At 35.8% G+C, this 14125-nt stretch overlaps 1 long non-coding RNA gene across 2 annotated transcripts; it reads left to right on the forward strand.

Moving 5' to 3' along the window:
* Window positions 1-6202: 6202 nt before the first annotated feature.
* Window positions 6203-11567, forward strand: LOC137482955 (uncharacterized). Of its 2 annotated transcripts, none has more exons than XR_011004289.1 (3): window positions 6203-6427; window positions 7224-7279; window positions 10992-11567. It is a non-coding gene; the product is annotated as an uncharacterized lncRNA (long non-coding RNA). The 2 variants fall into 2 exon arrangements; XR_011004288.1 differs by lacking the exon at window positions 6203-6427 and adding an exon at window positions 6553-6861.
* Window positions 11568-14125: the final 2558 nt, after the last annotated feature.

Below are 14125 nucleotides of genomic sequence, written 5' to 3' on the forward strand. Positions count from 1 at the left end.
TCTTGGGCCTGAGATTTGGATCAGCTGTCCTTGGTCCCCAGTCAGGGAAGGAATTGTTTTGTCTCACTACTCTGTGAAGAGAGCTCACCATCCCCTAATATGAAGTCCCCAGACTTAGACACTAAAGCAGAACAGAATCTGAAAAAAAATAAAGTTAAAACCTGAGGCATCATCATAATGAAAATTTTTCATCTCTTATTAAAAAATAACATAGCAATGAAAGGCAGTATGTATCAGAAGTCTATACTGATGCAAAGACAAAGCCATAAAAATAATTTGCATTTCATGGAATGATGTGAACAAAATATTCTGGAAGCTGAAAAAAATATCTCAAGTAATAATGACAAATATGCCAAATAAAAGTGGTATGATTAAAAAAGGACAACTAATGCCAAAGTCAGCTATGACAAGTGCACAGCTGGTTAAAAATTAAAGGAAAATATGCAAAATATATTTCATCCAAACATATTTATTTCAATGTGAAAACCTTGTGTATTCTGAAAAATGTGATCAAGAACTTTGACAATTTGAATGTTTTGTTTTTCCAGGCCAAATATCCTTTTTTAAAAAATCCAAATCACTTAGAATGTTATGTATATAGAGGTAGATAAAAATATTTGCATGTTCTTAATATATATATATATATATATATATATATATATGTGTGTGTGTGTGTGTGTGTGTGTGTATGTAGTTGTGACCCTGCATCTGTTAGAGGCTTACCTTTTAAATCTTGTAGAGTTGTTGTCAATTATGTTGAAGCCAATTAGGCAGAAACTGTAGTCTGCAGAAAGAATCGAAAAATGAACTGCAGAGTGGAAAACACATCTGCTATCAACACATTTTCTATCCCCTCCCTGAAAAGACAGCAATGTATTTTCCTTAAATATTTGCAAAACATTTAAATAAGAGGATTAATTCATTCTGAAGAATTTGTCCTTCCCCACAAAAGAATTTGTACTGCCCTTCTTAAGGTTCTGCTCAAGAAAAATTAAACCAATTCATATCAGGTTTAAATCACAGGAGCATCATTAAAACAAGCATACAAATCTGATAAATTTCTCCTTTTTGTTGGCATAATATGACTGGCTGAATTTTGGGGGAGATTTATGTAACTTCCAAGAGTTGTGTCAAAGTTTTTCATTGAGTGAGAGATTTATTTTCCCCTAGACCAGGTCAAAATGATTCATAGCAATAGTGTGGCCTTGCAGCCCAGTTTCTCCCAGTGTCTCCTTGCAAACTCTAAGGCTGCATTTATATCTGATTTAATCTTCTGGTGTAGTCCACCTTCTGTGGCTTAAAGCTGACTTAATAAAGGCTGTGAAAGTCTGATACCAGATTTCATTGGAAGTAGTGTCATGTTACTAATTCCAAACCTTACTTGGCATAATAAATTATGTTGGCATTTAAAATGTATCTCTATTTTCACTAAAATTGGTTTTCTAATAAATCACCCTAATTACCTTTTCTTTTTTTTTTTTTTTTTTAATATGGTGTGCTGAGAAAACTGAAGTGTCAGTGTCAACAGCTGTTAAGTGGTTTATTTCATTAGAATATAAGGCCTGCACACAATTTTATTGAAACCACAGTGAAATGAAGATCAATTAACTTGAAATCACATTTTTGAGTTTGATTAGATAAAGTAGAAAATATTGTAAATATTTTGGTTTTGATTTTGTTTCTGAAGGCAGATGCATTCTGTTGTTTTCAATATGGTTATTTCAGTGCCTGAGACAGATGTTGTGTAGGCACAGAAAGCTACACTTGCTGTTCCAATGTCAGCATAATTATCCTTCCAGAAGACATTGTAGTTCTTTTAAAACAATTTCCATATATCTGCAGGAATCTGCAGAACTTCCCCTGTCCTTCAGATTTGTAAGAATAATCTCCTTTCAAAGTAAACCTTCTTGCTTATCTTTCTTTGGGTTAGTCTATTTTCTCTTGGTAGAAAAAGTTTGCTTTCCTAATGCAATTGTTAATGAATGAGCTGCTTTTAAGCAAGTTCTGTTTTGCAGCTGTGGATGTTTTCACATGTAGTAGATGTCTGAGACTTTTTGAACACAATTCTTTCAATCCAACAAGAAGCAGAATTCCAGGTCTGAAACTGAGTCTAGCCAAAACTGTACTGAATCTTAACAGGCATTTAAAAACACGAGCAATAGTGTTTGTTTGGATGGCTGGTGTGAGACAAGGTAAGCTGTAAAAACCTCTTCTTCAGGGTGTGGAGGCCCAAGGCATCCAGAAAAATGATCTGGAGGCCTTGAGTCAGAAAATCTTTGAATATAAGCCTAAGTGTAACCCAGTGACTTTAGCAAAAAAACCAAATCCTTTGCATTCATCCCAAGAAAATTTTATAGCACTTAAGTTTTATACAGTGATTGATCAGTAATGCATTACCATTTCTTACTCTATCTCCTCATTGGTGTAAGCAACAATTCAACTCCTCCTTTGTCCTTCATCCCCATCTCCACACACGACAATCAGTTAAACAGACTTGCACAGTGCAGGGTTTCTTCCGTCTAATTTATACATTAAGGTGATTTCTGAGGATGGCAGCTAAATGGCAGGTGCTGTTGCTAATGTTGTCAGCAGCTAGATAATATGGAATTAAATCTGAGTTATCAGTAGTGCTATATCCCAACTATCACTCACTGAAATAATGCTTGGATGGGATACATGTTAATCACATTTTTCCCACAAGATATGTTGTGGCAACCCCATTGTCAGTTTCTGCCACAATCAGAAGGTATCTCTCATAGTGCCTGTCTTCAAGATAAAAGTTAAGCATGTTTATTATAAATATTCTATGCAATATTAAGTAATTTTTATTAGACAAAATTTTAATCTCTGCACATAAATAAAAAAAAATTTAAAAAATCCTCAAGTGCAGAAATGTCTTAGTAATATAAATTTTTACATTAAACGCTGTAAGTAAAAATACATAAATAAAGAAAATGTAGTGCTATCTTGTGGTTTAAGACTACTACTCCTGTTCTTTCATTATCATAGCTATCAGGTTAAATTACCAGAATATTGCCTTTGCTCTTTGGAGCTCCCATAGGTCTTAGATTACCTTCAGAGAGGAGGATCGTATTCCCTTAACTTCCAATAGAAGTTATTTAAACAGCTACAAATTAACGCTTTGAATTCTCAATAAATTACTTCTTTCTGGTTTTGTTTGCTGATTATGCTTGCTGTTGCATTATTTTCTTTTCCTGAGGAGTCGTAATCTAAACTGAATTCTGGCATTCTTTCACTAGCACAGACATGTTTACAACCGTTGCCTAATGAAATCTAGGACAAAATATGAAGAAAATTAATTATCCACTAATGTGAACTATCTGCTGCTAATTCAAATTACTTCTTTCATCAGTTCCCAGACCTTCTAAAGAACAAATATTCATTTTTCTAGACATCAGGTGTCTAGCACAAAAGGCTTCCTAATTAATTAGTCCTTTCTTTAATGTTTACATCTGAGATAATTAAAGAATAATGTCATGAAGAATGTTCAGGAAGATGAAGGGGTTTTCTAAAGCAGTATTTTTGCAAACAGTAACATAAATTGAGGAGTTTTCTGCACACGTTTGCTTGAAATGATTCCTTTTTACTTTTATGTAAAGGAATTCACAGCCGTGAGATGTTAAAATGCTGATCAGAGGTGTGTCATTCCAGCAAATAAAGCCTTTCTCTTTGTGTTAATGTCGTAGGATATATTCAGATTCTTTTATTTATAACTCAAATACTGATGGAGCAGCATTTCTATTGGAAACACCATTCTGTTTACCAGAAAACACCATGAGGAATTTCTGTGGAAGGCCAGCGAGCACAGACGGGTCCTGCCAGTCTGGTTTGGCTGCTGTGTCTCTCCACAGCTGCTCTGTGTGCAGGGATAGAAGATGACTGAGCAGAGGCAAGCTGGAATTATGACATTTTACCACATTTCCACAATGAAGATGTACTCAGGCATAAGGCCAGAGCCTGGAGAACATTCACACTGTCCCAGTGCTGCTGCAGCACAACATAACTGCCCCAGAGGCTGCTGCCACTGACTGTGGCCTGTTCACATCATCTATGGCACTGATCAGGCAAAGCAGTGAAAAATGCTTTTGGGGTTAAAAAATAATATAACTAAGGAAGAATGAAATGATTAAGAACACAGAGGTGTGGAGAGTAATAAAAAACTACTCCTGCTTAAGGGAAATTTATTTTTAGAAGAATAATCTAAAAAATCATAATCAACTCTTATGACTGAAGCTAATGAAACCACTAAAAAGTAATCACTGCCTAGGGAGGCAAAATTATGCTGTGTGAAATCAAACTAGTGTGTTTCTAATTGTCTTTGTGGTGCATGCCCGCATAAATTATATATTTTCTATATTATATAATTTACCACTATCAAATTTCAGATAAAAACACAAAGCATATAATTTTAAATTCTGATTGTATATATGGTGAAAAGAAATACCCAATTAATTAAGATACTACTTTGAGTTATATGTATTGTAAAATAGCATTCTTTCTGCTGGCTGTAGCTATTTACAGCATATATAGATGACAGTATATTTGTAAGATTAATCAGTAAGGAGTTACTTTGAAAACTACCTCAAGTTTCTATGATTGTTGTCATCACGATAAGAAATATGAAAATAAATCATCCTGTAATATCTTTACAATGTTTATAGTTCTACAGAAAAAGGGAATTTTATTTTGCTTAATATTTTCAAGGAAGATTGTCCTATGTCTTAGTTATAGTTAAAAGTTTATCTCAGGACTGATTGGACTGCAGAAGCACTCTTGCAAGACTGCCATTAATTTTCTGACTGAGACTGCCAAACAGAGAACCTCAAGATAAAATTACCTTTGTTTTCTTATTTGTAAATAAGAAAACAAAGGTAATTTTTATAATTTTTTATTAAAATATATTCCAAATATTTTTAAATTTTCCTTTAAAAAAATCAGTTTTAAAAAATTAGTGAAATTTTCTCTGTATTTGCTTAATCATTTTTCTCATGTAGAATTACTCTAGTAACATTCTGTAGTATAGGATTTTTGGTGGGTTGACATTTGGATTTCCCAAATTACCACTGATCTGGCACTGCCACGAGTTGTTCCCTTCATCATTCCTTACTGAACCCCCTGCCCAGGCAGGAATTACACTTTAGTGGTTTCATTAGCATCAGTCACTTTATGTGCTGGATTTGCCTTTCCTCATCACTTTGGAACAATCTCATTCTCCTCCCTCTGTCAGCCTCCATATGCTCAATGGTCCTGATCATGGCATGCACTTTGCAGCAGGGAAGAGGAGCAGCCTGCTCTGGGAATTGCAGCGCTTGGGCTCAGGAGTTCATCTGCAGGATCCAGCCCTGCCATTTCTGCACAACAGCAAGGCCTGGCCTGCACACAGCAAACATCACATTACAATGCTGTCATTCCCAGAGAACTTGAAATAATGGAAGCCTCTAAGTTGTTCCCAGCCAAAGCCATATGCTCTTAGCCAAAGGATGGAATGTCATTGCTAGGTATGCTCAGAATCAGGTGATCAGGGCAAAATTTAACATCACATTAATAATAGAGGAGGCTTGTTTGAAGTAATGAGGGGTTTGAGGTTAGTTTGTTTTTGTTTTTGTTTTTGTTTTTTTTTTTTTTTAATTTTTTTATCTGCTTTGTTGCCTTGAGAACACAAAGTGAAATGATGATATTTTGGAGTTTGGATTGAAATCATACTACTTGGGAAAAGACTGTATTAAACCTCAAAGGAGCTTATGCCTTTAAAAGCATTGCTGAACTTTGTAGTTTGGCAAAATGTGCTTACTCACATGCTTCAGTTAAAAAAGACAGCTAAAAATAGTTAATACAATCAGAATATGCATAAAATAACTTTAACATGTCAAGCTATCATCTCTGTTGGATGAGAGCTGAAATGGAAGCAAAAAAGTTTAAAGGTCAGACTGTGATGCTTCTAATTTTGCAAGGTAATGTAGGTAAGCAGTTTTTGAATTTGGGGATCTGTCCCACCTATGTGTAGCTATATCAAAGTTAGTGTGCTAAGTCCAAGAAAATTGATGAACTCTGGACATACCAACTGAAACATTTGCCCTATCCCCAGAGATTCAAATGAATGCAGGAAACTGCATAAAGTCAAACAGGAAAGAATCACAGCCTAAATAGTTTAAACAGTGGAAAAATTCATTAATTATAACAATGTGCACAAAACTCATATCAGTCTGTTGTCTTTTAGATGCAGAAATTTCCTGTATGTAAGCAAATGAGAGAACACCTGGGATTTCCAGTGCAATGGCAATTCAGTAGCTGGAGCATCTGTGTCAGATGTGATGATCAGCATTCAAGTCAGGGGTCAAAGCACTTGTTAAATATTTACTTGTCTAGGTAGGACCAGAAGCTTGGTACCAGGACACCTTTATTTTGTGTGAGTACCATATCTGTTAAATTAATGACTATTCTGGATGGCAGAATCTTGAAAAAAGAAATCAAGGAGACCCTCAAGGCAGAATAAATTACAGCTGTGTACCTCCTGACAAATGTTTGTATAATTGTTTATAAAATCCTCCAGTGATAACTATGCCATGGCTACCCCAGGCAATTAATTTTACTGTTTCTTCCTTAGTACCAGAGATTTTTCTCAGTCTCCAAACTGGTGTGTTAGTGTAGTTTAAGCCCTTTGATCTTTCACTTATCTACTGTAACTATCAAATTGAATCATCCCCTGCTCTTATGCTCTTTCTTTTGTTATGCTTCCTAAATCTCTGATTATCTACCTCAGTTTGTCCATGTCTTTGCTAAAGCACAGTTGACAGCTTCATTTGTTTCACAGAGGCAATACTTGCTGAAGCCTTGCCCAATGTGACTAGACAACCATTGTGACAAGGATTTTTCTTGTTATTTATTTGGTGAATATATGGTTGTATGCATGTGCACTGTGGTTTGTATGTTTTTATGTTATATGTGTTTACTAAATGGGCACAAATATTTATAACATTAATTTTGTTATATGTTTGTAATGGTGTGACATTCCTGCTTCGTGCTTCACTTAGGAAGGAATTTAAGTCTGCTTTTAATCTTTACCAGTTTAGTATCAGATTTTTTTTTTCAGTTTGCCAAGACCACCGTGAATTTTAGACCTCTCCCCCAATATACATTGGGCATTTCTTATTTTGGTGGGAACCTCCCACATTTATAAATGTACTCTTTCTTCCTTTCTTTAGGTTAATAATGAAAATATTGAATAGAACACACCTGTGAATCAGCCTCTGCAGCTTTGGTGAGTAACTTTTACCATTTCACAGTAAACCAATATTAATAATTCCATAAGCCTGGTTATCCCAAACATTTTTGTACCTATTGTTCATTACTTTTCTGATGATGGTACTTCCCTGGTTCACCTAATAGAATATCTATTGTGTGTCAAAATCTTTACAAAAATTGATATACACGATATTTCTTCCTCATTTAAATGACTGGTTGCCCTGTTGGAGAAGAAAATGAGAAAATTAGTTTGACATGATATGTCCTGGACTGAGACATACCAGCTCTTGGGCATAACCATGTTTTTCAGTTTCCTTGTTATTTGTGACCAGTTTGTTGGTGCAGGGAAATTTAGTAATTCATGTATACTTCCAAACCTGTGGTTTATGGTTCCTACATTCCCTTTAATGACAGATACTGCAAATTACATTTTGGCTTGACAGATCCTCAGAGATACCAAATGAGTTTTAATATGTCTGATTTGTTGCAGCTAGTTTAGTGAGTTCATCAGTCAGTATGAGGATCTGGTTTTAATCTGTTTTTCTTTATTTCAGACTCTTTTCTCTGGTGTTAATTGTTCTCCCCACCTGCTTGCAGTTAACATTTTAAAGCAATAATACCATTCAGCATGTGAGGCATCCTGGCATTCCTTCTACAGTCAGTACTAGAGTGCCACATAATTCTCTTACTGCAAGATGTTCTCTCTAACATCTGATGCTCTCTCTAACATCAGAAATGATTTCTTGTTGTCTTTGAAACCTTTGCTGGCTTTTTTCCATCTTATGCTTTGATATTTCTAATTTTCTTTTACATCTCCTCCTATATTTTTAGTGTAACCTATTTCCACTTTCTTTGTACTTCCTACTTTGGCTTCACACTGGTGATGAGCTTCTGATGTAGTTATTTTCAACTTCTTTATTGGGATAGGTAATTTTTGTGGAACTGCAACTCTTTATAATTTTTTTCCAATCACTGCTTGCTTTCCCAAAGGATTTGCTGAATCTATTAAACTTTCTTTTCTTAAAGTCTATCTGTTCCTATTCTGCTATCCAGCCCACTTCCTTTCCCAAGTTTCATTAGCTCTTATCATACCATGGTCATTTTCATCCTAACTGTTTCTCTCCCATTCTTGTTGATTAAGTATACAACAGTCTTTGCACAGATTTTCTTCTTCCTTCTGGATGTTCATGTGCATCTCTAAAACCTATTAGCACCATAATTTAGAGATTAATACATGTTGTACTGTATTCACTCTGGTTTTAAAAGTTTTCTTGGTAGTGTAAGTTATACCTTGTATTGTGCCTTGGTAGTTGAGGTATTTGCTCACAAAAGTTCTTTCCACTGCATTTTCACGATTTAGTCATCTGCAATGGTCACTAACACATTTCCAGACTTTCAGCAAGGATAATTTCCCAAACTGGGATCTCAAGTGTCATGCATGAACATGGTGGCCTTTTCTGTTGCAGTAACATGTCTAATTTACTACAGTTCTGTACTGCTAGTCATTAAATGCTCATTTTTAAGTATTTCTCTTCAGTTTCTCTTGTTTCATCCCTACACTTCTTGAATTAATGTATAGGTTTCCCAAGCATTGGGTAGGTTGAGCCATCATTTGACTCATTTCCTTCATACAGCATGTCCAAGCTGTTGGATTTTTTGCTTATAAGTGTTTTTCTCTTCATTTTCACAATCTAGAGCTGGTAACCAAATATAATTTGAGAAAACTTGTGATTCAAGTCTCTGCAAGAAGTTACTGATCCCAATGTAAAAAATATTGTAATAAATCTTCTATTTGCTGCCTTGACTTCTGACCTCACTAGCAAAGGGCTCTGTTCAGAAGCATGTTCACTATTTATTGAAACAAACAAGAGGGAGAGACTGTTCATGCATAACAGTATTACATGATGTGAGACTGCGCCTTGTACTAACTGAATTTCAGTGGTAGTGGTGGGAGGGAAGAGGAAGCTTTTAGTCATGGTTTTCAGACTGCTGCATTAAGTTTGTTCCTGCCTCCTTGGTCTTTCAGAAAGCACCGCTTTTAGTGCTATTTTTAGTTACATTATGTTATCATTCATTCAAAGCAAAGTAGACATTTTCCAAAGCAAATGAAAAACATTCCTAAACTTAGACAGAGCTCAATTCATCTTTACAGATACAGGCATGAATCTTGATTTTGTGTATAATTTTCATTTACCGTATGTGCAAGCTTATTTAATCATTAGTTATACTATGTCTTGTCATAAACAGGTCTCTATTAAAATGTTTTTTTAATCTTGCAAATATGTACTTTCCTTTTCTGTTCCAGTCCAGAAAGAGTAGTCATCTTAGCACTTTCTGCAGTGAACATCACCAATTTAAAATAGTTACTTAGTGCATGGCAGTGTGACAAATGCAATATTGCTTGACTTTGTTAACAAAGACATTGAGCATCTTAGAAAATATAGGGTATGAACAGCAAGGCAAATTCTTTAATTTTGAAGGTACAACATAAACCTCAACTGAACTATGTCCCTAAATATTTATGCTCCAAGGAAGGGTGAGAACCGAAATGTTGGCTGGAGTTACAAAGATGAGAGAAACACTTAGGACCATGGAATCCAAGAGGGATGAGTTTGGCAGGGGTCCCTGGAGATTATCTTGTTGAAATCCCTGCTCAAACCAGAATCAACTAAGCAGGTTGCCCACGACTATGTCCAGCTGGGTTGGGAACACCACCAGTGGCAGAGAAGCCACAGCCTCTCTGGGCAGCCTATTCTGTGGTTGTTTGTGGTATCTGATCAGTTTTACAGTAAGACCCTTCCTTATGTTTAACTAGATTTTTTTGCATTTCCATTTGTGTGCTTTTTCTGTTGTCCTATCACTTGATACTGATATAAGAAAAAAATTTTGTACAATGAAGATGGCAAAACACTGGAATGGGATGACCATATAGGGGGTGAATGCCCCATCCCTGGAAACACTGAAGGTCAGGCTGGATATGGCTCTGAGCAACCTGATCTGGTTAAAAACCCCTCTTTGCAGGGGAGTTGTACTAGTTGACCTTCAAAGGTCCTTCCCACCCAAATTATTCTATGATTCCTATTGGAAATTCCATTAACTCCTTCTCAGTAGATAGATTCTGCATTGCTTCTAGTGCTGATCATATTCAGACAGTATGGGATGTAATATGTCTAACATGACACCATGATCCTGATTATGATGCTGCTGGGTATTGATTCTCAGCATATCTGCCTTATTGCCATTTAATTCTCATTCAGGAGGGACTGTGATGTTCCATGGTAATTTCAGTGCACAGCTTTTGTCTTGGTATGTACTGTAAACTCAGCAGGCAGTGTTAAAGTCATATGGAGTTCCACTTACGGAGCACAGAGAGGCCCATGTCAAAAATTCTTCCCAGGTAACAACTGCTGTGACTGGTATAAGTGAAATAAGGGAGAAAAGGGGAAAGGGTGTTCTGAAAGGGAGTGCTCTTTGTCATAAACTTAAATTCAGAAATTAATTTATTTTCTTGGGAATTTAAAATCAGAAAAATAATGGCACACAAGTTGATATGCTTTGTAGATTACAAACAACCTTTCCCTCTATCAGGTTTGAGCACTGAACACATCTAAATAGTAGTGAGAAAACTGAGAGTGTGTGCAAACAGTATTACACAAATTGCATTTCTGCTTAAATAGGATGTTTAGTTGACAGAAATAGTTTTCCCATTTATTCACATGTTCATGAAGAAAAGAAAATATAGAATTAAATCTGAAGCAAGCTCATGAGCTCCTGTCTTGAGCCTTCACCTTCATTGAGAGTACTGGCCTGTCTTGACTGCTTATGGTCCTTTTTTATTCTGACTATTAACTCCAGAGAATTCTTTGTGTCTTTCCATGATAAAGCAAGAAATAGAAGCCTTGGCAACTCAGACTTATTAGGTTTGCGTTTGTGTTTTGTTCTGGATGAGCAATATTTTCATTTGCATTAGATTTTTGACAGCTACTTTAACAGCAACCCTTTGACATGTATTTTAAGTAAAATAAATACTTGAAATCATAGCTATAAGTCATGAAGGTTTTATAATTTTAAGTAAATATAGCAGACAAAATTGTCATTATCTAACAATTAAGTTGCATGAATTATTAATTTTTATTAAAAAATAAACTCTTTGCTCTCTAATTAACTCTGTAATCAAGATTGTTCCAGTATATCATTATATCTCTTAAGATTTCAAATCCTAACTGGGTTTCAATTGGCACAGTATTAAAATAAATTTTTTCACTGGAATGTATAATTAATAAATGTGCAAGTTGTTATCATGATTGTTTTCCATTAGCTAACTATACAAAAAGAGTATGCGAAAGTATATGAAAAGATGATTTAATTATATTTTTAAATTTGTGGAGCTGTCTCTAGTGTTCACTGAAAACCAGACCCTATATCATGCTTTAGTCCCATTGGTATGCATGAGCTGCTGTGGAACTTTGAAGAGATTTACCCCTTGGCCAAGACATTATTAAGTTCTCCACTGGGATTGCTTTAGAAGAGCAGCCTTGTATGAATCCTGGCAGAGGGATTTTTCCATGGAGCTTGATGGACTTAATCCCTTAAACCCTAATGAATGTCAAGTGAATACAATGGATGCATAATTCCATAGGTGTTTTTGGAAACTTTCTCGAATAAACTCTAAATAATAGAAGAGTAATAAAAAACCTGGGGTGAATCCAGAGATTCATGTTCACATTGATTCTTTCCCATTTCCAAATTCCACTCTGCTGGCCAGTGGTCTACAAAATCCATGTGTATGTATGAATGTGTGTGTGTATACACATATATATATATATAAGTGTGTGTGTGCACGTGTGAACATATGTATGTTTATAGATACAGATACAGATGTACACACCAGCCCTGGCTGGATAGTTAACTCCCATATCACTGTACCACAGTCACCAAAGAGACATTTCTGGATTTCTGGCAGAGGTTTCGGTAGAAACTCCTTTGTAGATGGACCATTTGTAAATTGAAGTCAGGAGAATTTATCAGACATGCAGATAGAGAAATGTAATTACTGACAGACACCCTGAAGTCCACATAAATTAAACAACATGTTTTTAAGAAGTGTTTTGGGACAGCTCTAAGAAATTTTGAATGGTCAGTTTCTCCAAAAGCCTGAATTAAAAACAAAAAAAAAAAGTGCTCATAAATGTAAAAGTGTTGGTAGCATATTTGACCTGATATAAAGACACCATCCAATGTGAACAGACAAAACTCACCACAGCAGGAGGCATCCTGATGATTATCCATGTGTTTATATGCCACTTATGAGAGTGCATATGAGTAGTGATTATGAATAGAACTAATCTCTCAAAAACACCTATCTCTTGCAATTTATGTGGTCAAGCAAACAAAAACCATATTGGCTGCCTGTTAAGTGTCCTCCACAGAACAGAAGGAACCCTGAATTATGAACAGAAACTATAACTAGATATCCAAAATTTTAAATGCTGAGATTTATGACAATTTCTTGAACATTCAGTCGTGTGGATACTGAAATAAAATGCATATAAAATTCTAATTTGATTTTACATCTCCTCATATCATACCACCCACAGGCAAAATAGATCACGACTCCCTATATATACATACATGCATATATTTCCTCTGCTTTCAAGGATAGTAACATTTATTTAATGAAGGTAAACAGAATATGGCCCTTGGAAGCAGAACAAATAATATAGAGAATTATTATTCAAACTCAAAGTGTTATACTGTTTTCCCCGGAGGTTTTTTTTGCACAAGTGTCTTGTCCTGATGCCAGTGTCAGCTGTTTGCCAAGGGGTGGCATAAATCTGATATTCTGAAGGCTGGCTTCTACATGGGCAGGAAAGCAGCGGTATGAAATGTCTGTATATTTCAAGTATAAATTACTTAATATCTCTTGAGAGAAGTCCCTCAAAAATATCTAAGGTATTTTCTTTAGAAAGCTCAGTCTCAAAGGAGTGATGGACTCCCAATGAGAGATTCTTCATTAAGCTGTGTATAAAAACAATGCACAGCAGTAGCTGAAAGTTGAATATTTGGACTCGGGGAAGAAAAAATAGTGTGTAAAGATATGTGCAGCAGCACTTCACTGTGACACCAGTGGTACAGCTGTGTATTATAGAAAGAGACATGTATGAAGTGTGATTTGGAATGAACTTTGGGCTTTGAAAAGGGAATAACCCCTGCACAGTTCTCACTGTCTGGGGCAAACCTGTGAGGTAAAGACTGCTTGGTTCATTTGTAATTCCTGCTTAAGGTGACTTTCTGCCCTGGCATTTTATGGTATTAAGGCAGAAATATGACCCTCGTTGTTGTCACATGGAACCCAATCCATGGCACAGATTTTGACACTGAGTTTTGCAGAGTTTTTCAGAGTGCCTGAGAGGTTTTGAGGAAACTGCTGTGGATGAACCAGTTATAGGAAGCAGTGTCCCCAGCCTCACAGACTGGGCTGTGAGTCAGCACAGGGCTTATCTCAAGGCTGAGTTTTGGTATCTGTCATGCTGTCTTTACCCTTGGTACCCTGCTCCTTTATTTCCTTGCACAGGTTGCCTAATAAGAGGATGTAGTGCTTCCCACAGTGAGGAATTTCCGAGTTATTTCTGTAGGTTACTAAATTAAGTCTTTTTATGTAACTGCTAGTGCCTCTTTTCAGTGAAGTTAAAATACAAGTTTCCCTTTCGATGAATTTTTTTTTTTTTTTTGCTTAGGCTATGCACATAGTGTGATGTTAATATTTGTACCACAGTGTAGACTAGTTGCAGATTATCATTCTTCTTGTTCCTTGCTTCCACGGTTTGTAAATCAGTGTCAGTAGAAAACTAAATAATCAGAT

This window comes from Anomalospiza imberbis, chromosome 15 (genome assembly GCF_031753505.1).
Source record: "Anomalospiza imberbis isolate Cuckoo-Finch-1a 21T00152 chromosome 15, ASM3175350v1, whole genome shotgun sequence".
NCBI lineage: Eukaryota > Metazoa > Chordata > Aves > Passeriformes > Viduidae > Anomalospiza > Anomalospiza imberbis.